General features: G+C 41.0%; 1 long non-coding RNA gene across 3 annotated transcripts; it reads right to left on the bottom strand.

The window, feature by feature from the left end:
• Positions 1 to 2,672: 2,672 nt before the first annotated feature.
• LOC133150457 (uncharacterized) lies at positions 2,673 to 9,428 on the bottom strand. 3 transcript variants are annotated; one of them, XR_009713773.1, is made up of 6 exons: positions 9,317 to 9,428; positions 7,480 to 7,555; positions 5,915 to 5,985; positions 5,592 to 5,791; positions 3,014 to 3,067; positions 2,673 to 2,809 (listed from the first exon to the last, which is right to left on the bottom strand). It is a non-coding gene; the product is annotated as an uncharacterized LOC133150457 (long non-coding RNA). The 3 variants fall into 3 exon arrangements; XR_009713772.1 differs by having other exon boundaries at positions 3,014 to 5,791; XR_009713771.1 differs by lacking the exon at positions 3,014 to 3,067.
• Between the last annotated feature and the right edge of the window lie 13,293 nt (positions 9,429 to 22,721).

The raw sequence follows: 22,721 nt of genomic DNA, 5'->3' as shown, positions 1-22,721 counted from the left end.
CAACCAATAAAAGCCCGCTGCATCATGTCAAAATTATTTGACCTTTTTATCTGGAATCTAGTCAATTTGGGACAATTCATGAATGTCCGATTCATGCCTTCAGATGCAGACGTCTTTGTGCAAAATGCTGCCATCTCATTTGACATCGGGCATGAAGGTAGCTCAAATTCAACTTTTCATTCAGGTTCCATTGTACTTAATTTACAAAGTTTGCCTGGCTTCCTGCGTGGAGCCTAAGATGAGGGAATTCATGTTGAAATCCACATTGGTGCAAAGAAAGGATGGACAAGGCTATCTTGGCGCCTCATCTTGTCGAACTGAACAAGATCCAGAAGAGAGAGCAATGAAGATAAGAACATACTGGCAAAAGAAGTGGAACCTTCAGCTTGTTTAAAACTCTCCTCTTATCTGATTGCCTTGCACCGAGTGTGACCTCTTTTGAAACACCCCCCTTTCAGCAACAGAAGGAACATTGAGGTTTATATAAATCAGCGCTGTATTGAGGGAAGATTATTAGAAGCCAGATTGTGTCCTCCATCTTTTCAATCTCAAGTGGACATTCAGAGCTCGCATTGAACGTATTTGGGTAGTGGGTTTAGGGATATCGAAACAATGCAGGGTTCACCACTTTAATTTGGGTTGTGTGGCAGTTTTGATGAGTACCATGGTGTCTATGTCTGCCTGACAATCAAGAGGTCTCAGATTCAGATATTGACATTTGTCTTCACTACCAAATACACATAGGACACGTTAAAGAGTTGTTTTCCCCTTTCTTTTTTCCATTTAGTATCAGGTCAATACATTTCAAGTTATGCGATAGCTCAAGGTTGTTCTGCAACCGATTCATTGTCAATGAATCGGTTGCTATTGAATTCTTGGCTATTCATGAGCCTTAAAGGCAAACAAGGAATGAGGTTTCAATTTGAAAGCTGTTCATACTTAGGGAAGCGCCTGTGTCTGAAGAAACTGCTTCAATTTCTATTCCAAGTGCTGCATTATCCACAAGGATTACTCATGTAAGAAAAAAATACCGTAATTTTCGGACTATAAGTCGCGTTTTTTTTCATAGTTTGAGTGGGAGGGCGACTTATATATGTTTTTTTTCACAAATATTTACTTGATCATTAACAAATCACTTACTTACAAGTATAGTTGACCACTTTACATGTTATTTTTAGTATAGTTGATCCCTTCCCATGCTTTGATATCTTGATCTTGAACATATTCAAAACATGAAAAATAGAGATAGAAAATCAAATAAAGTATTTAACACTTTAAAACACCATATCCTCTGGCCATGTCCTCTGTCACCAGGATGACATAAAGAACGAGAAATTTGATCGATGGATTTAATTATTTGGAATGACACAAATGGTTTGATAATATTGTTGTTTATGTGATAGTTATTTAAAATATAATTTATATATCGTTGTATGGGCCTGTGGAATAATTTGAACTGCGGCGCGGCAAACGGCATTGTTGACAAAGGACGATCGATGGATTTAATGAATTGGAGTGACACAGATGGTTTTATAAACGTGTTATTTATGTAATAGTTTTTTCTAAATAACTGAATGTTACGTCAGGTCCGTTCTCAGCTCCTCGTTTGTGTTTGTCACGTTAGCATACCGTATCGTTTAGCCTGTTGTTGGATTTTGTCGAATAAATTGCCCCCCAAAATGCGACTTATACTCCGGAGCGACTTATATATGTTTTTTTTCACTTTTTTGGGCATTTTATGGCTGGTGCGACTTATACTCCGGAGCGACTTATAGTCCGAAAATTACGGTATATTAGTTTAGGCCTCTCTTGCACACATAATTTGATAGGTGACTTGGTCATCGTATTGCAGTGACCTCTCTTGCTATTGCTCTTTAGCGCGCTTATTAGTTGAATCTTGTCAAAAACTTGGAGTCGCAAATTGACGCATGGGCTAGAGGTAAAGTCAGCCCTTATCTTGGGCAAGGCAGACCTTCCGTATCTGGCAGAAAATGATTCACAGCCGTGTAGCAGTCTTCTTGGTATTCATCCTACTGTGGAACCAAAAGGTATACAACTCCTTTATTTCATTATTTACTGTATGTCAGGTGAGCAGAACCTGCGTATGACGCAATACCTGTAAGTCCGCTCTCGACTGCGTTTGGGTGGGTGAGGTTGAAAAACTGATAGAAACTTAGGGATGGAGGATGATGCCCATCTCTGCGTTCTGATGGGGTCCCTTACATTTCTTACGTTCTGATCAAGGTCTCTCACGTCCCAGATGACGCACACAATGTCATGATTGACTTCAGCTCAATCGTGATCCGGTTGAGAAAAGCAATACAGAAAATGAATTGATATGGCTCGGAATGATCGTATTACAGTAATTGTATGACACGTCTACGTATATTGCTTGTGTGTGCATGACTAACTGTGCTGCGTGAAGCATGTCTATTGTGAGTAGGAATCAAAGCAACCAAACTGGCCAACTACTGAAACTAGGCATCATTTTGCCTCAAACACGGATTGCCTTTTGTCACTACACTCTGAAAGACAAACACGAGAAGCTAATCTGTCAAGGTGCAAAAACAAAGTATTTTCAGTCAGAGTAAAAGACAGCAGGCAGGAGGAAGATGAAAATATAAAACACGTAAAAAGGAGGTTGATGTAAGCTAAATCCACTCGATACAAAATAATTTTGAATCAGTGCCACTGTTTATTCAAACTGTTATGGTGAAGGAACTGGGATTTGAGGTCTTGTAGCTTGGCAGGCGGGAATGGTGAAGCCACCTGGGAAGTGTGATGATACTCCAGAGATTCTCCAGTTTTTCTGCCAGAGAGATGACACTTATATATCAAAATATTCCTTTTTTTTATGTCTAGGTTTAATCGAGCAGGACATTGGCATTTGTTGAGCCTCTGTGTTTTATAATGATCCATTTACATACAAAGATTAAAGCATTTTGTACATGGGTACAAAAATAGACAACCAGGTGTCTTTAAGAGGAGTGTGTCGGCGGAATACAGTTACTACATGCTCAACTCAAATCCATAAATTGCAAGCTGTAGCTCAAGTTTTTGATGTATACTTAAAGAAAAAGAAAATAAACATAAACAAATACCTTCAACATTGCTTTTAGTCAACAAGCTTCAATTCCAAGTCTCGGTTGACTAATCTTGTGATCAAAATATTGCATCCGTGTGACGAGCAGTACAACTCCTGCCATGCCTTCACAATGGGGGCTTGGCTACTGGAGTAACAACATTGCAAAAAATATCCAATGTGTGTTGTATACACAAGTCCTCTGTGATTGCATTCACTAGAGAACAAACAAACCCGTCATGCAGAGATGCACTCGCATCCACATCACACGCAGGTCTTCTGAGACACAATTACACGGAAATAAACGAATTAAATAGTCCCCAATGTAAATATGAATGCGATGCATGCTCCATTAGTGCCGTCATGGAGTCTCAGTTGATTTTTGAACCCTGCCAGTTGTGCTTGTTTGTTTGTTTGTTTGTTCGTTTGTTTTTTTGTAGTGACGAAAGTCAGCCCTATGTGGTTACCAAGGTCCAGACCTCTAATTTTTCATGGACAGACTTGTATTTGCAGTATGTAGGTGTTTGGACACATTGATGTTTACATTATGTGTGTATCTAAATCAGGGGTTTTCAACTGTTTTTTCCAAGGGACCAAGAAGCAACTCGGAGACCACTGGTTTGGTGGAATATTATATTATTTAGCACTGAAGGAGGCTAGACCAATACAGGCTATTTATTTGCACTGACCAACGGCTGACAATCCCTGATATACATGATTGAAAATTTATCCCATAGCTGATATTAAATGGTGTTATAGAGGAGAAAAACGACCAAATGTGGACAAACACGACTCAGTCTTTATCCTCCTAATCTGACCCTCCAACAAGACGCACACACAAATACTGATCATGTGATGAAAAACTTTTGATCAGGAGAGTTTCCAGCCTTTATGTGACGAATCTTGTTATCCCACATGCTCGCAATATCCAATTGTACGGTCATGAAAACAAAAAACCTTGATGAGGCATTGCGTCAAATCTGGTTCTGGTCTTTTTGCATACGCCCATACATTCTTGCCTATAGACATGTACGGTGAATGAGTGTTCAGACATGTACTGCAAGTGAATGAACAAGACATGCATGCAACAGTCCTGTGATTTGCTCATTCTGGTCCACAGGATCAACATTTTGCACAAAAGTAACGTTTCTGCTAATCACTTTGTGTTGATAGCTCCAACACTCAAAGCAAGCAGGAGAATTACACTCTGGATCAATATGGTGTTTGACTACTAGTCTCTCCTGGGCAATAATGCTGGATGTAAAGTGCATTGTCAAATTGATCGTTAATGTTGAGTGCTATAACGTGGCAGGAGTGGAAAGAAAAAATTATACCCACAGAGATAATGTGAGAGAAAGTAAAGAAAGAGTAGCTCAAGGAATTTCTAAGCATAAGAGCGTATGAAAGACTGAGAGGAGCCGTTGGTTCATGGCTAGTGAATTTAGAAATCCATGAGCCAATCAGAGTTTAAAAAAAAAATGGTAAAAAAATAAAATAAAATTCATCAGCAGTCTTTATACACACATATTTGCCCTTAAGGAACAATCTTTCCAGCAATTTAGAGAAAGCCTATTGACCAAAAATTACCCCAGTCTTAGCTTGTCAGTCTGATTCTCAATTGAAACAGTATGTGTTATCGGGAGAAGCCTGTAGAGAATTAGAAAGTTACCAACCATGACAACAAACTGTGACAGCCTTCAACAATGTATGCTTAATTCTGGGTACAATTATTCCACGCTGAGTTTTTATTTCTATTTAGGGTCCTATCTTGGTGTATAGGGGCTAATTGTACAAACCCCAATTCTAGTCAAGTCAAGTTTATTTGTATAGCCCTAAATCACAAGCAGTCTCAAAGGGCTTCACATAAACAAAAATTGACAATTATTCTCAAAGCATGCCCTGATCTTAAGCAACCAAAAGGGCAAAGAAAAACTCAAAAAAAAAAAACCTGCCAGGGGAAAATGAGAAACCTTGAGAAGGGACCACAGATGGAAGGATATTTATTTATTTATTTATTTATTTATTTATTTATTTATTTATTTATTTATTTATTTATTTATTTATTTATTTATTTATTTATTTATTTATTTATTTATTTATTTATTTATTTATTTATTTATTTATTCATTCATTCATTCATTCATTCATTCATTCACCTATTTGGAATTTGATGCCTGCACAAAAACACTGGTCCAGGCACAGAGAGATGATTACCATTGTTTTATATTACCTTTCCTTTTAACAATACTCTGTATGTGTTTGGGAACTGAGGACGCTAAATGTTGAAGCTTTGTTGCCTGGTTGCTTGCTTGCTCAAAGTAAAACTCCAGCAGATTAACATTCTGAGATCGAATGAGCACAAACATTACAACTATCTGATGTACTGTAGGAGTTTTTGTACATTAGTAGTGCAGGTTTTATTTACCCATGCCCGCATGATCGTGCATGCGGCAATGTAAAAGCAAAAAAAAAAAAACCTCATACACACACTGATTCCAAAGAGCCTTACCTTTTTGCTTTCAGCATCACAAAGTGCACTTAGTGGCCTCTGTCATTTTCTAGCCCTGTCCTCGGCTCTGCAAGGGTTTTATTATGATGAGCAATAGTCCTTCTCGCTCTCATGCCCATTCTACAGTCGGTGGTCTTTCATCTTCAATATGCTTCCCCTCCTCCTCCCTTATCGCCATCCTTGCTTTTTCAGCTGCTACACTGAGGACAAGAAAGAAACATTGATGTGTGCGTACAAATTGCATACAGGTGTTGCGCTTCTTGGATGTTTTTCAAGGGAGAACAATTGAGAAGTGTGTGCGCCTTTCACCAAAAATGTCTTACAGTATACAACAGGAGCAGAGGCCACCCTGGAACTGCCTTACCTCAGGGATAATTCTTCCAATCATAATGACCTGTTGGGTATAATTGCAAAATGTGAGGTTGTATGTAAACAAATGCTCATATAACATTTCTGCAGGATTTGTTTTCTTGTTTCAGTGTTGAAGCAGAAAAAAAAAGTTTTTCCCCACCAGCAATCTCTTGCATACGTTATAAAAAAGAAAAGAAAAAGAAAAACAGATTTAGCCAGTTAGCTCAAAATCTTGGAGGAACTCAAACATCCCTTTCCCCCTGCTCCAGTTGCCTTCAGTGTGATTCTCAGAAAAGAATTGTTTTTTAATTGTTTATGTAATCACTGATATGGTTGAGGAGGCATGAAAATGTCAATATTTAAAGGTGGTAAACAACAACAGTAAATGTCTGACACATTAATTGTTTAATTGCTTTCAACCACACATTAACATAAGCAATTCCTTCGAAGGATAATGCGAGCATTGCAGAAAATTGGCCTGGAGGGCTTTGGGGAATTACAAAAGCAGATTGCGTGATGTGCTGGAAGACTAAGCTAGTGGAACCGACATTTGAAGCTTTTTCCCCTACCTAATTATGATCCGTCTGTGTACTTTTTAGCGTCTTTCCTTCAGAAGTGTTCCAAAAGCTCATTCGGAAGAGAGTTGTCATGCGGAAAATAAGCTTCACCGTTTGATTGTTTCTCATTTATTATAATTATCTTTTTCCTTGTGATGGAGATGTTTTGGGAACATGACATAATTTTGAGTTTTTTTCTTGAAGTGCTATTCAGTACTTTCTTTAACAGCACAAGTTGGTCATAGAAGGTTTCAACCTCCATAACAGGAACGTATCAAATGACTACTGATGCCAGTTTGGGATCTGAATATGATTAAAAAATGTATTTGCTTTGTATTTGTAATCGCTTTTGCTAGTGTTTGCAAATTACTTCCCTTTGGAAGCTGCCATATAAAGAAATACAACATATTGCCGAAACTCATGACTCAAGCTTTTCATCCCTGCTGCAAATGTGAACACAGCCTCACTCAAGCATTCAAGCGCACGACAATGATAACGTTTGGTAACAAAAAAAATGTCCTGATATTCGCACAATACAAATTATTACCAATTTTATTTTGAAGTAACTGATGGTAGGCAGAACAGTGTAACACTGGTTAGCATGTCCACCTCACAATACAGAGGTACGGATTTGACTCTGCCTCCGGCCTTCTTATGCAGAGTTTGGATAGTCTCCCCATGTGGTTTCCTCCCACATTCCAAAAACTTGCATGTTAGGCCAGTTGACCACTCTGATTTGTCCATAGGTGTGATTTTTAGTGTGAATTATTGTTTGTCTATCTGTGCCCCGCCTACCGCCCGAAGACTGCTGGGATAGGCTCCGGTGTGCCCGCGACACTTGCGAGGAGAAGGTTCAGATAATGGTAACTGACGATGTAGATTCACTTGCCTGACTTCCGGGCTGTTGGCATTGGTTCATTAGTGTGAGTGTGAATGGCTGGTTATTATCATACATAAGTGTCCTGTAATTGACTACTGACCAGTCTTGGGGTAGATGTAGTTTCTCTTTGTCCATAGTCAGCTCAAAGACACTCCATCCGATAGCCTGACTATGTTCTGAAATGCATACATATAATATTCAGTAACGTCATTCATGTGGCCTTGTGCTCACATTTTTTGCAGTGTTTCACATTTTGACAGCTCACAATGTTTTTTTGTTTTTTTTCAGAGTGCCACTGGTGCTATATTTTTTTTTAACTCTTGCCCTCATATGATTATTTAAACTTTCTTTTCGTGAGTTTGCGGTCAAAGAAAGAGGAGATGGGTAAAGCGGAAGTTATCAATTCAAAAAGGCAGAGACCTCAACCACCTCAATTATTAGAGAATTTGTTTGGGTGCCTCAATATTTATACAGTGGCAAATTCAAATTTAATTATGCATGAATTTGATGCATAAATTACAGATGAGGCATAGCGAAGAAAAACTCAGATGAAAATGGAAATCAAGCTATCAAAGGACAGCGTCAAAAATCTGTCGCTGTGTGGACGAGATGAGAAAATAAATGTTTATTTTCGGGTCACTGGGGATGTTAATTACAATAGTGTTTTTTTTTTTTGCCTGTATTTTATCTTCCCCTCCACTGTGCATGTTGGGCTGTGCGCAGAGCCGAGATATTGCCACCACAAGGCCAGATCCCATTTATTATAAATGACAGCTTGTCACCTTAAAGGACATTTTCAATGACAGGTTTCCTGTAACTCTGAAGATCAAATACCATGACCTAAAGCCGACTGACTGTAGGAACTAATTGCATCGATTATTGTGTACGATACACTATACTGTGATTGTGTACATATTTTATATTTCATATATATTTCATTTCATTGAACATTTTTGTGGCAAGTAAAAATTGCCTAGAAATCTTTTTTTGCAATACCATCATATATAGAAGGCCAACAAAAAGAACACAGACCTTTGCCAAGGCTTAACTGTTACAAACATTTCAACAACCAGTGAAAACAATTTCATATGGTTTTGTATTTGCCCTTTTGTTTTTTAGTGAGTAGATTACAATTTGGTTATTGGTGGACAGAGATGGCCAATATGATTCTGGGGTCGCATGGTCTCATATTTTCAAAGTCAGTTTCTGATTTTAGCTTGTCTGAACTTGAAAAGGCTGAGACGTTTGCTTGAGGATTGGCAATTGTTTTATTAATCTGTCTGTCTGTCTGTCTGTCTGTCTGTCTCACTCACACACCCTTGCTGCTGCGTCATGCTCTGAAAATGGTCAAACTAAAAATCATGCTAGTACTGCAAAGTATTGTATTTGTGACATATCTGCGACCCACCTCACCTTTGGATTATTACTATATCAATGGTCAAACACCAATGTTAGCTACAAGCACTGATCTGAAATTGTGATTGTCACATGCTCACATCACACATCTAAGTCCATGACAATAATATTGAGAGTTTTACAGGAGGTGTTGGGGTTACAATGGCAATGACAGACAATGTCTCATGGTTACGAATGGCTGAACACTGAACTACATATTTGTGCAGCGATGTAAGAATAAGTCATCAAACAGCACTAGACCGCACCCTCAATTACTTCCTTACTGTTTGCCAGTGGGCCGGTCAGTAAATTTTGCCGGTCCCTCATTTATCAATCGCCAGTGCCCGGCCAGCCAGTCCATCATCATTAGTTCATTATTTCAGGCTGTGTGGATTGTGGTGTGTTCCAGCTAACCTATAAATTTGAGGTTACTTTGTAATTTTCTACAAAAGACCCTAACCCTAACCCCCCCCCATACACACACACACACACAATTTCTGGTATTTCTTTAACAATCGTTTCTATCACAACAATTAACATACCTTTGTATGACTTTGTAAGAACTGTTAAAATGCTGAAAGGATTTGACCCTGGAGTTGCTTCCAAATTGAACAAAAAAGGTCAACTGGTGTCCCAAAATAAGATTGCAATTTATCAAAGAACATCCAGGGTGGCCATGTTCCATTTTAAGCTGATGAAATGACACCCAGGAAAGGAATTACACACATTTCCAGATGCTATCATGGCCAAAAACTGCCTGGATGCATTGTGACCGATCACAGCTCTAAATGAGTGCTTTATTTCAATTTCCACCAGGAGCTCTGATTGTAGCTATAACCTCTCTATGAGCATCCGAGGAGAACATTTTCTGTATGTTTGTCAGCTCCCTAGTGTGCACTTACACTGACAAACTGCTCACAGCAGCATTTTCACCGGAAATGTCTGTAGCCAGCGCCATTTTTTTCTAAGCTCCTGCTATTACTTTTGTCCGAGGCTTTTAAAGACTTTCCACCAAACCACCGGCTTCCCTGAAGACGATGGAGTGTTTGTGTTTGCCGTGTGTTCAGCAGGACTATTACCATGATTCACAACAGGGGGCCGATGATCAAATCTATGCTGCAGCATGCTTGGTGGTGGTGGTGGTGGTGGTGTGAGGTTTCCGTTCAGCTAGCCTGAAAAGAACCGCAAAGCTTGCAGTCTAGCTTCTTACATATTAAGGCCCACATGTCTGAGAATGATTGTAAGAAAGAACATGACATGGTTGGGTAACCTCGCATGTCAGGGAAAAAATGATTTATTGGAGTGCCTAGGATGTCAGTTGGCCTTCTTAACCAATGCAGGCATCCACAGCCCCTCCAGGGTACAAACGTTTCAATGCAGTGGTCCTCCAACAGCAGCCGAAGTCAATTACTGTGGAGCACATCGTGCCTGCAGATTCACCATCTGCTTCATATCTGCTGCTCTGTTGAGAGCATTAAGTAGGCTGATTATAGACATTATCTGTGAGTGCCATTCTTTTTGACAACAGATGGGAATTGTCCTGCAGTGCTGGTGGATAAATAGTCTGGTCCATATATTTAACGCTACAAACATTAACTTTATTTTATTTTAACCTGTGCAAAATGCCAGAAAAAATCCCAGCAGTTATAGCACCCACCCGAGGGCAGAATGAACTTAAAAATGACCAGATGAGCACGAAAGTGACCCATGACTTGCAGATTGCAGAGGCTCTTCTGAGATCCGATGTTGTTGGAATATCGCAGACAAGCACAAGTTCTGTGAGAGGCACAATTGCGCCACTGTGGGAGTGACTGTAACCATGGCTAATCAAAGTGGCTCCTTCCATTGTCTACCCCTGATTATTTGTGTACCAACAAGACTTAACAATAAACAAGAAAAAATAGACTCAAACATTAAATTATTACAGAGTACAGAATACTGTGGAGGATAAACTTTACTTTTAAAAGAACCCATCAGAGAGTGATAGAGCGGCTTTTGATCACTAGGTTGCTGTTATTATAACTGGTAACTACAAAGGAGACGAATCTAATTAATTCATATCCACTCACAGAGGGGAGAAAACAACCAGTGTATGTATGTCGTATATCACCATACTTTCCATTGGTTAATATTGATTCAACCTCCGATCTCTGTCTAGGCACCGTGGGCTAATTAGCCCTTCAAAATTTAGCACAAGTATCCAACAATTAACTCCAACACTGTGACCTTATAGCATTTGGTTTTCAGTGTGGTTCTCTGTTTGGAATTGACTGAATGCCACACGGATATTGATTGCCTTCAACCATTAGCAGAGGCGTAGCCAAGCCGGGGCGAGCCGGGGCGGCGCCCCGGTTAGGACTCCCTGCGCCCCGGTTGAAAAAAAATCTAGCTTTTTCGATTCTTCATTTTCATGCCGTTTTTTTCTTTCGGTCTTGCGCGAATGTGCTTGCGCTATTCCATGTGCGCAATGTTATCCATTCACCGTTTGCCTCCCGGACCCGGATGTTGTTTTAGCGATCAGCGAACGGCGTGGCTGATGTTCGATTTTTTTTCTTGTGGGCGCGCGCCCCTACTGGAAAAATTCCTGACTACGCCTCTGACCATTAGCATGCCCCTGATTCCCATCTCATAAAGCTAGTTATTGTAGCATGTATTGTGGGGGTGTTAGGGTACCGTGTTATTGTTCCTTTTTAGTCCACTAAATGTGTCATTCTTCCAAAGAGCCTCGCATAGCACACGCAGTATATTTAGATGCAGCTCTAAAATTCCAATAAGAACCAATTCGTTTTAATACATAAAGCACGAAGCTGTAGGTGTCCGGTTTTTATCATTTTAACCATGTTTTCAAAATGTAAGGGACACCACACATGAGAAAAAAAATGTCACTCGTGACTTATAAAATGTGTACTATCTGACATAACACAACACACATATAGACCGGCTCAGTGGTCTAGTGGTAGAGTGTCCGCCCTGAGACTGGAAGGTTGTGGGTTCAAACCCCGGCCGGGTCATACCAAAGACTATAAAAATGGGACCCATTGCCTCCCTGCTTGGCACTCAGCATTAAGGGTTGGAATTGGGGGGTTAGATCACCAACTGATTCCCGAGCGCGGCACCGCTGCTGCTCACTGCTCCCCTCTCCCCCAGGGGATGGATTAAAATCACACGGGGATGGGTTAAATGCAGAGGACAAATTTCACCACACCCAGGTGTGTGTGTGACGATCATTGGGACTTTAATCTTTTAATCTTAATATTCATATCGCCACTGACAATGGCGTGTTTTTTAACGCAAAGCAGGTAATCTGTTATACCGCCAAGACTGACCTGTGAGAGACACCATGGTGCCCCAGGGGCACCCAGATTGCTGAAAAATCCAAAAAGAATAAAAACAAGTTAGACTAACAGTGTGCTTATTTGACAAAAATATTGTTGAAAACACATCTCTGCCATATTTTCAGTATTATTGACACATTTAATGAACACTCCCCCAGTTCCTTCTCTATATGTGACATCAACATCGAAAGCTTGCTTCCTAATTGGCTATTGTTTGTAACCTCTCACAACCACGGTGTTCGTGCCCTCGCCAAGTTGACCAGTGACCACATAACTAAGCATTTATGATTGTAAATATGTTACAGGTCATTTACCCTTGTTGACCACAACCGTTTTCAGAGAAGAGTAAAATAATCACTCTTAACATAGGCCACATAACAAGAGTATCATTCAGTATCATTTTATGGAGACATCAGATAATGTCCTTTGATAGGAAGGAAAGAAAACTTCTTGAAGTCGGACAGATTATTGATATTCAGTCAAACTTGTGGTATGTGCTCTGTAAGGGTTGATAAACTTCCATGTGATGAAAGAAGAGTCAGAGATGATTAATAGATGAAATCATTGACATATTTTCAGCGCAGTACAGTGATCCCATACCTATTTAACACCACTGACTGGTTTTAGTGAAAGACATATTTTGGCAAACTGGCAGAAAAACTGAACAATTCAAAATGCAACTCAGCAATATGCTGCAGGTAGTGGTTATAAGGAGTGGAAGCTGTGCGTGTGTTTTTCTCTCTGGCTGGTCTCATCTTGTATTCAAGAGCCAGCTTCAGAAACATCTAGCATTTCTCGGTTTCACTGGTTGTATTTCATTTCCCATTTTAATGTATCTGTGGATGAACTTGCAGATTTTGCACGTGAATTACTTACATTAATTGCACTGAAATAAATGAACTGATTTCTATAATGATTCGGAGGGTTTATCCTACACTGATGTCATATTTATGAATGAAATACTATGACGTGCTGTCATGCCGGTGCCTCGATAAAACCCACAAAAATTGCGTTGGACCACCTGCGCCACCATTTAGACCTGCATTTAGCTGTTCTAAATTATCGTCTACTTCCTCTCACCAAATCGTCAGGTGTACTGGGAGAATTAAATAAAAAACGCCCCTGGAACGCCCTTGGTCCGGCAAGGCGTAACGTGATCTGCCAAATTCCCCAAAACAGTAAACTCGAGTTACCCTAATATAAAACATCTGTTTTGACACAGAGTGCACATGTACCTGTCTACAAAATTGGTGCCTTTTGTTTTGAGTTTCTATAACAAAAATGGAACTAATCACCCCTCAGAATTAGGTACTGCTCATTTGTTTATCATCTTCCAACTTTCTTTTCCCCACTTTTGTTAGCAGTTTGGGTGGACAATTGTCAAAAATGCAAAATTTATCATGGCATCTAACTAATTTGATTTCTTAACCAGTGAAAAATTCCAAGTCACACGTACGACCCACATACAGACACAGTCACACGTGCAGTAAACAAATCTCAGAAAATTATTCTCTCTATAATTATTTCCATGGTGACCTTTGAGGTGATTACTCTGACATTTCCTTCCCGTTCACCCTCCCCATCCACACCCACTGCCTGTCTTGGAGCCTTTTAGCCTCCACTTTTCAACTGTACTCACAGTAAACCAGCCCCAATAATCAAGCAGGCTGGAAAGACCGGGTCCAATTAAAAGTGTTTTAGCCGGCGTTGTAGTTTGACAGGAGCTGGTGCACACAGGGCAGCAAATGCCATTTTAACAGCAAATTCATGAATGTGTAATTGTGGGGATAATCAGCATAATGGTTTAAGTGTTGTAACGGCGCAAGCCACCACCTGGTCTGGCGAATACGCGTGACATCCATTTGCATTGTTTTTATTCATTACAGCTTCAAACCACCATCTCCAGATCTACAGAATCTCTCAAGATGTGCACCAAGATAGGCATAATGCTTCTTTTATCATACTGAACACATGCAGTACAGTAGGGTCACTTTGAAGCATGTAACCCTGCTAATTAAAATGTACGCCGAAGTGGTTTTCACACGTATCTTGCGTGGAAGGTGTTAAATGTGTGAAACAGTAGAAATGTGTTAAATTATTCATCCCGCACTCTGGGGGATTTTGTGCACAATAAAGTCATTTATAAAACTATTATGTCCTGCACTCATTTTACTTCTGCCACTCTCTGAAGCATGCACAGTGCCGCTAAGTTGGCAAGCATCACGTTCATGTGCTACTTATATTAATGTTTTACAACGTTAGCAGCTAGTGATATAGATAACATTACTGAACATACTGTACCCGTGAACACAACCACAAACCACTAAGGCAGAGGAGTCAAACTCATTTTTGTTGGGAGCCACATTGTAGTTGTTTCCTTTGGATGGTGTTTATGAACCCAACTGCATAAAATACACAACAAATTGACAGAGCTAGTTTTACATTCAAAGGATATAAAAACTCTTACATTTATTGTAAAAGTAGGATTGGTCAAAATAAATGCTTGCAATATCCAAATGTTTTCCAAAGTAAAAACGATTTCCAAATTTGGTATTTTAGCAACAAACAGGGAGTCAAATTTCTTTTTGCGGGCCACATTAAATGTTGCGGCGGACCAGATCTGGCCCTCAGGCATTGAGTTGGACATCTGTATACTAAGGGATGCTCCCAAAATGTCCCCACTAAGCTTATGCCAGTTCTGCTACAGTGCCAGGTGGTTACCTTGCCACATGTTGGAGATACATGATCTCACCAAAATTCACAAGCTTACTTGGGATAAAGCACAGGTGTGAACCTCCAGTCCTTAAGGCAGTGCTTCTCAATTATTTTCTGTTACGCCCCCCCCTAGCAAGAAGAAAACTATTCGCGCCCCCCCCTCCCCACCGTGACTATCCTAACTTGTCTTGTAAGTCGTAAAATGTTGCACTGTCGCAAACGTGACAGAAGTAACAATGAGAGCGCCACTGCCCCCTGCTGTAGTAAACGCGCAATTACACTTTATTCTAGTACTGCCAAAAAAAAAGCCTGTTCCCCAGGGTCACACGCGCCCCCCCAGGAATAGCACCGCGCCCCCCAAGGGGGGCGCGCCCCACTATTTGAGAAGCACTGCCTTAAGGGCTGCTACCTTGCATGTTTTAGATGTTTCCCTCCTCCAATACACTAGAGTCAAATGATCCGGGTTAAACAGTTGGAGAAAGAAAACATCTAAAACATGCAGGACAGCACAAGAACATGATTTTGGCAACTTTGATTTTGATTGCATTCCACTTAAGAGGTTTTTCATTGTCTACCATTCCAAGAGAATCTATAACGTTTTCAACATATCCGTCATGTCTCTGTTGCATTTTTATTGACGCTGTAAGATTTGTGCTGACTTTTTTGTGTGCAATTTCCTCTATCTAATTGTCATGAAAATTCAACTCAATACAACTCGTACTACTTTAATGAAAAATCTGACTTTTTGAGAATAACAAACACCAGAAAGTCTTTGCCCACCAACGTATATATATTTTAGTTTTGAGAAGTTTTTTTTTTTTCTTCAGTTCTGAGGTTATTACATGGACCTTCACCATGTTTTGTTCGGCCCTCCAAAAGGCTCCAGAGGGACCTAATGACTTTCATTATCAGATGGGGGAATTTAATTTGAGCTGCACCGCTGTCAGAGATGAGTAGCCTGATACGGAGCCATGTAGGAGACAATAAAAGAGTGAGTAATTGCTCTTTTTTTGGCACATTGCGTGCTGTTTTGTGGGTGACGACAGCCTGACGGGTCGCGATGGCGAGGAAAGGACGGGAGGGGGATACCACGCGTGGTTTATGAAAGAAATCAATAGTGAGTTGCTACGTTCAGGTTATGAGATTTGAGCTGGGATCCGTTTACTCATTGTGACTGGAGCAATGGTCCACATTATTATCCACAAGGCCTCTAATGCGTTAGCAAACAAAAGGGCGAGCTGGATGAGTGTTAGGAGAGTGAAGCCAGATCAGTAATATGTGATTAGGAAGCCATTCAGTTGTGGAATTACAGCCTTTTACCTCTCGACAAACACCCCCGCCTCTCACCGTGAGAGGAGAAAAGGATGGGACAACATAAACGTTAATCTATTTTAATGTGGAAGTTGATGCATAAAAAAGCCCCATATACACCAAATAAAAATAAATTGCAAATTGGCTAATCAATAGTGTTTTGATGTTGATAGCTGTCTATAGAGCTTGCAGTCAGAGCAGATGTTGTAATATTGCCTCTCTCAACAATCTCACGCCATGATGCCAACCTTGATGAAGACAAGAAGGCCTCAGAGAATGGGAATCTCTGTGAGGTGTGCCACTGCCAACTCAGCTGCTGGCTCTCCCTCCATTTGTAGATTCTACCCATCTGTCTTCACAGGTCTCTCAAAAGGCTACTCTGCCTCCATGTGCTCCAAGTATTAGCAACAGATGCACAAAGAGATATCAAATGAGCCCGATGATGGCAGCAGGTCAAAAATCAAGACATGTGGTAGTTTCTTTAGATTTGACTAGAATTATTTTTCCCATGGTGGATTCTTTATTCCATGTAGATCTTTATGTCTGATTGGCAATGTGAATATTGATGTGCAGTTTCAGGCAGACTTGGATAGCTGTGGCCCTTTCGTGTGATTGTGGGTGTCTTCACCCACGCAATAAACACTTTGGCCCCCTAAGCGCTAGCATACATTTGGCAAGTTGCACCTTGCTTGGGGCGCATTTGAGACCCAGTCAAAGTCTGGTTTGGCTCGTGTGAGCAGTCTGGGCCATGCTCAAGCAACGTATACTTCTCGCTCTCCAGCACAGTTGGAAGAGGTGGGCTTCAGTGCCAGCCCGGACATCAAGGTTATTATAGCTAATGAAAATTAAAAATATAAATAAATGAAATGAAATAAAAAATAATAACACTATAAAATAACCGAAACTACATTCTATCTTTGCAAAGCCCACTAAATATAATTGATGTGAAAATGTCCTTAGTGTTTGTCAATGAATAACATATAAGTTTCCGTGGTTAATTTTAAACATTTTTATTTCTGTATTGCCGTTCATCCACAGCTACAATTATTATACAATACTTGCTGACCTTTTTTTTTTTATCTTGCACTCGACAAATACTCGCTATATATTAAAACTAATACTAAAACAAATTAAAAACTAAAATAATACAAAGCATTTTGGAAAAACTAGTTCAAACTAGCAGGATTTAAAAACCAAATGTCAAAACTGACGAAAACATCCAAAACTATTATAAACCTGCTGAACATCTTGTATAACCCATCAATTTGTCATTCCCAAATTCCTCTATAATACAAAATAAAAATAACCAGGCATCCAAATAATTCACATAGCCAAAGCACCCAAGTAATAATGAATAACCTTGCTTAAAGAATAAACAGAAACATTTGGAGCAAATCACACAGTCTCAGTAATACACAAGCTTGAATGTATGCTGTAAGGAACATTTTTAATGAACTGTTTACATTTTTAACGAATCGAAGAGAAAGCAAAGCTGAGATTGTTTGGCCTTGCATTCTATAAAATGCAATTCTTGTTTTAAGTGCTTAAAAATGATTACTGTATGCTTTTGTGTGCAACAGTCAAAAAAGCCATTTAATTGACGTTTTTCAACAACACCCTAACTTGGATTTACACCGCCATATGATGCTGTAACACACCTTGACCCATATGAATGGCCACCAGAGGTCAGCATTGCTTTCTCTTTGACGTAATTTCCAACTGTCTGCGCTCCAAGTGATTTAGCACTTCCGAGCCCCAGAGTTAGGGTAGATGGGGGGTCTGGGGCTGTCTTAATGAGGAGAAAGAGTGACAGGAGGATAACCGGAAGAAAGACAATAAAATGACTGACAGATGGGAAGGGGGTGGGCGAGAGACTTCAACATTGTGATTCACGACTGTTCGGGGAGTCACAAGATTAAAATTGAAATGCCTGATTTAATTTGTGTTACATTCACAGTCACTGTGTTTCATTATCTGTGCGTCATAACCATCAGGAGGAAAGCTATGGGCGCGCTCGTCTCATAGTGAACTTTTAGTTATGCGCTAAATCTTTACTTGAATAGATGCTGTTGAAAATTATTATTTCATCGCCCTTTTCTCTATGAAGCCCAAAATCTAATACCACGACAATTATGACCAAGATGTACAAAATTATGAACAGTACCTCTTAGACGAACCTCAAAAAGTCTTCTCGTAACACCACATGTACTTCCCAACCTTTTGGAGTAAGCATTTATCATGCATTAGATCTAAAGAAAGAAAGTATAAGCCAAATAATGTCATGAAGTGGAATCCATGTGGTTATTTAGGCACTGACAATGTTTTGGCAGATTTAAAAAACAATGAGGTGTCGTCTAGAGACTCAAGACCGAGTTGTGTGTGAAGTAGAGTTCAGCAGTGTCACAAAGGCGACTATGCAGCAGAGATCTCATCAAACCTCCTTTTGGACTTCCCCCAGTTTTTCTCTTCCCTTTGCTCCATGTCTACTTCATTATCCCAATCATGTTCACCTACAACTTGAATGTTTCATTTCCTCTCTTCAAGCTTCAACACTCTCCCACACTCACTTGCAGCATAAAATCTTTTTATTTCAGGAATCATTTTTGTGTGTGTGTGTGAATTACAGTAAAATGACTACAGCTCTAATCAGAGGATAAGTCGCAGGCGACATGGCAGGTGTTTGAGGGGAGATAAGGGGAGGACCATTGTGAGACTGTGCCTCACTTCCATTTAAATGTTTTGGAGCTTTGACTTCCTTGTTTGATTTGTTACCTGCAGCGTTCCTGGGAGCTGTCAGCAGGCAGATAGTGAGTTTTTCTTCATGCCATTTCCTCGGCTAGCGCACTTTTGCTGTCCTTTGTGTTTTGATGTTCGAGGTTAGATGCTGGGCACGTCTCCATGGTGTGACTCGGGATGAGTGCTTGGCAGTGCACAGGTTCATTATTAGATCACAAAGTATCCTGGTGAAAACGGGTTCAAAGACATCCATCCATCCATCTATCCATTTTCTGTACCGCTTAGTCCCCACTGGGGTCGCGGGCGTGCTGGAGCGCCGTCATCGGGCAGTAGGCGGGGGACACCCTGAACCGGTTGCCAGCCAATCGCAGGGCACACAGAGACAAACAACCATTTGCACTCGCACTCACACCTAGGGACAATTCGGAGTGTTCAATCGGCCTACCAAGCATGTTTTTGGGATGTGGGAGGAAACCGGAGTGCCCGGAGAAAACCCACGCGGGCCCGGGGAGAACATGCAAACTCCACACAGGGAGGGCCGGAGGTGGAATCGAACCCGCACCCTCCTAACTGTGAGGCGGACGTGCTACCCAAGTGCTCCACCGAGCCACCAGGTTCAAAGACATGTAAAATGAAATGCTACGGATTGGGTGCACATGTAGTGTCTATGCCCACACTCTTGCGTCTTTATATTGATATATAAAATGTACTACACCCACAGTGACACGCGGACAACGCAACAGTACACTCACGTGTTTCAGGAGGCAGTTGTTAATCAGATCGCTGTGGTGTTCAGCTTCAGCTGGTCTTCCAGAGAAGTTCTAGTCAATGTGTGCATGTTTGATTTTAAACTTGAGCCCTCTTGCCAATAAATAAGCAGATAATTCTGAGTCTGGTGGTTGCAGCCCTAGAATGTCACATTGTTGTTTTATTCTATTAAAAGTCCAAAGAATTTGGGAGGACAACTCTTGCGTCCGCCATTTCTTTGCTATACAGCCCGCCCGCCCGCCCGTCCATCCGTTGGGTCCGTCCATCCGTCCATCCGTCCGTCCATCCATCCATCCATCCATCCATCCATCCATCCATCCATCCATCCATCCATCCATCCATCCATCCATCCATCCATCCATCCATCCATCCATCCATCCATCCATCCATCCATCCATCCGTCCGTCCGTCCGTCCGTCCGTCCGTCCGTCCGTCCGTCCGTCCGTCCGTCCGTCCGTCCGTCCGTCCGTCCAAATTCAAAATTTTTGACTGTTGGCCACTCCCTGTTGCAATTAGGCTCAATAGAGTGACACCCACAATTATGCACAGTGCTGGGATACGAATAATTTGGGGCTTGATTGCATAAACACACATACGCAGCACATACTGACACATTTTCCAAACTTTTCCGAACCAGTTGACAGTGACGCTGCTAACAAACAAATCATGAGTTTGCAGTGTTAATACAACACGCATGTCCCTTTGTCTCCACCTCGCATTCTTTTTAATCCTGCTCGCACAAAGACAATCGTTTGTTTTTCTCACTGCCAGGCATTCCTGATCTGCTGGCACTAATTGACACTCTAGACTTGTTTGGAGTCAGAGAGAAAGCAAACGTGCCGTAAAGCCGTCACAATCAAACAACGCTCCCTTTGCCCTCTGACAATTTATTAAAAAGAAAAAAAGCACCTCTTCACCGGGAGGCGCAGGCTCAAGACTTTTCTGATGCGATTACTGTTTGCTATTTTGTCTTGTGTTTCAGGGAGCTTGTTTGTGTGCATGTTCTTTACAATTTAATCCTCCCTCGGCTGTAAGCGGTTGTGCGCAGACGTCGGTGCGCACGTGTGCACCAGTTACAGGTCCCTTCTGTACTAACCCCAAAAAGTCATCATCACTAAGGCAGCTTCTCCCAATGACGAAGAGCCAGATTTGGTTCCACACCACCAGTCTTTTGCTTCATTCTCTTAATCTCACCCGCTCCCTTTCCCATCTCCACCTCTAGCTCTTCTCTCCATCTCCTCCACTCCACACACTCCAGCTCTCACTCTCACGCACCATGTTGGTCTTGTTTTATTCCTGTGAAGAAATGTTCATCAGAGAGTTCCCACAATTTCTCAAATGGTCAGGGGAAAACGAGGAGCCTCTATGATGATGCGTTTATAGCTCCCCCTCCCTTCACACAGAGTTACAGTAAACTTTCATAGAAGTAGTCTGGAGTTACGTGAAGATCTCACTGGGGAGGGCTGTTCAGTGGAGGATTATCAAAGTGAGATGTTTCAAATAAATATATGATTACAGCTAGAATTTACACGCATACAGAAACTTGAAACCTCTCTTAGATGAGACGGCATGCATTGTGCTCAAACAAGACAGTCTCGTAGAGAATAAAGGGGACATTTCTGATGGGCCTGTTGATAATCAGTGGGTGGTTGAATGGATGGATGCATGGGGAATTGGTGGTTGGTTGGATGGATCGATGGATGAATGGCAAATTGATGCTTAGGTGTGCGGAAGGATGAATGTTGAATAGGTGTATTGAGAAACATTCTTAAGAACACTGATGGATGTCAAATGATGGCTGATTAAATTGATGGATTAGCGGGTAAGTGAAAATTGATCTCTTGTTGGCTCGCTGACAGTCGGTGAGATGCTCTCTCAGCTTGTTACTGTAACCGAATCCTGATTCAAATCTAATAAACGTTGCACAAAGACCAGACAAAGATTTTGTGGCTCACGCTGATGCTTTTCTTTATAATTCACTGTTTCTTTGTGGCTTGCTGGAATGCTTTTCATTATAATTCAGTGTGACCTTGCTTCCAATCACTCTTTTCAAACTCTTCCATTTTCTATCATTTTCAGAAGCATGAAGAGTTGCTTCTCCAACATTGTGCCGCAATTGATTTGCCGCCTTCATCATGCTCGGCACACATACGTGCACACGAATACAAACGCACACACAGTTTTTGCATTTGCTTTGGCTTCCTTCAGATGCTTTGATGAGTGGATTTTTAATATGTGGTGAAAGCATTCATTTGCAGCGGAACGTTAAAAGGGTGTGTGGGATGGGGCAACAAGACAGGACTGCTTATCTTTTGTTTATCGCCTTCACAGTGAAAAGTGAAAGTGAAATATCACTCAGATTCCATTTGTTCGAAAGCTTGAACAGCCGTTGAGTGTTTGCAATTAGCTGTCAATTATCAGCGCTGTTGTTTCACCATCTGTCCACAAAGAGCATCTTCTCGCCTCGTATAGGCAGATGCTGATGCGACACAATGTGGTAATTTCCTGCGCTGCCAGACAAACCCAATTCCAATGAAAATGGGAGGTTGTGTAAAAAGTAAACAAAAATAGAATGCAGTGATTTGCAAATCCTATTCCTATAATCAGTTGATTACACTACAAGATATCTATTGTTCATTAATTTCTTCTATGACATGTTACAAAAAGGCTGGGACAAGTGGAATCAAGGAATGGAAAAGTTGAGGTATCCAAAAAAAAAAAAGAAATACCCGTTTGGGATATTCTTAACACCGCTTATCCTGTACAGTTGCTGATGGTGTTGCTGGAGCCTCTACCAGGTGACATCGGGCGAAAGCAGACTACTTGCCGAACTAGTCGTAGGGCACGTCTATTTGAAATATTGCTCTCCTTTGGTGTTGTACTGGTACTGTGTATAATCCATGGCAATGTGACCTCTGAGTATTGTAATGCCACCTGTGGAGTCCCTCAGGTATCAGGTTTACCCCCCAAGCCCCCTAAAAAACTGTATCCAAACACGCTCATGGTTACACTGGTTGTACTTGTCGTGACGCCTTGGGCACACTTATATTGCCTGAAAGAAGGGGAGCTGAAGGAGAGCCTT

The sequence above is a fragment of the Syngnathus typhle genome, linkage group LG2, assembly GCF_033458585.1.
Source record: "Syngnathus typhle isolate RoL2023-S1 ecotype Sweden linkage group LG2, RoL_Styp_1.0, whole genome shotgun sequence".
In the NCBI taxonomy this organism is placed as follows: Eukaryota; Metazoa; Chordata; class Actinopteri; order Syngnathiformes; family Syngnathidae; genus Syngnathus; species Syngnathus typhle.
Note: the sequence above shows the minus strand (reverse complement) of the source record. Positions and strands in the feature narration are given on the sequence as shown.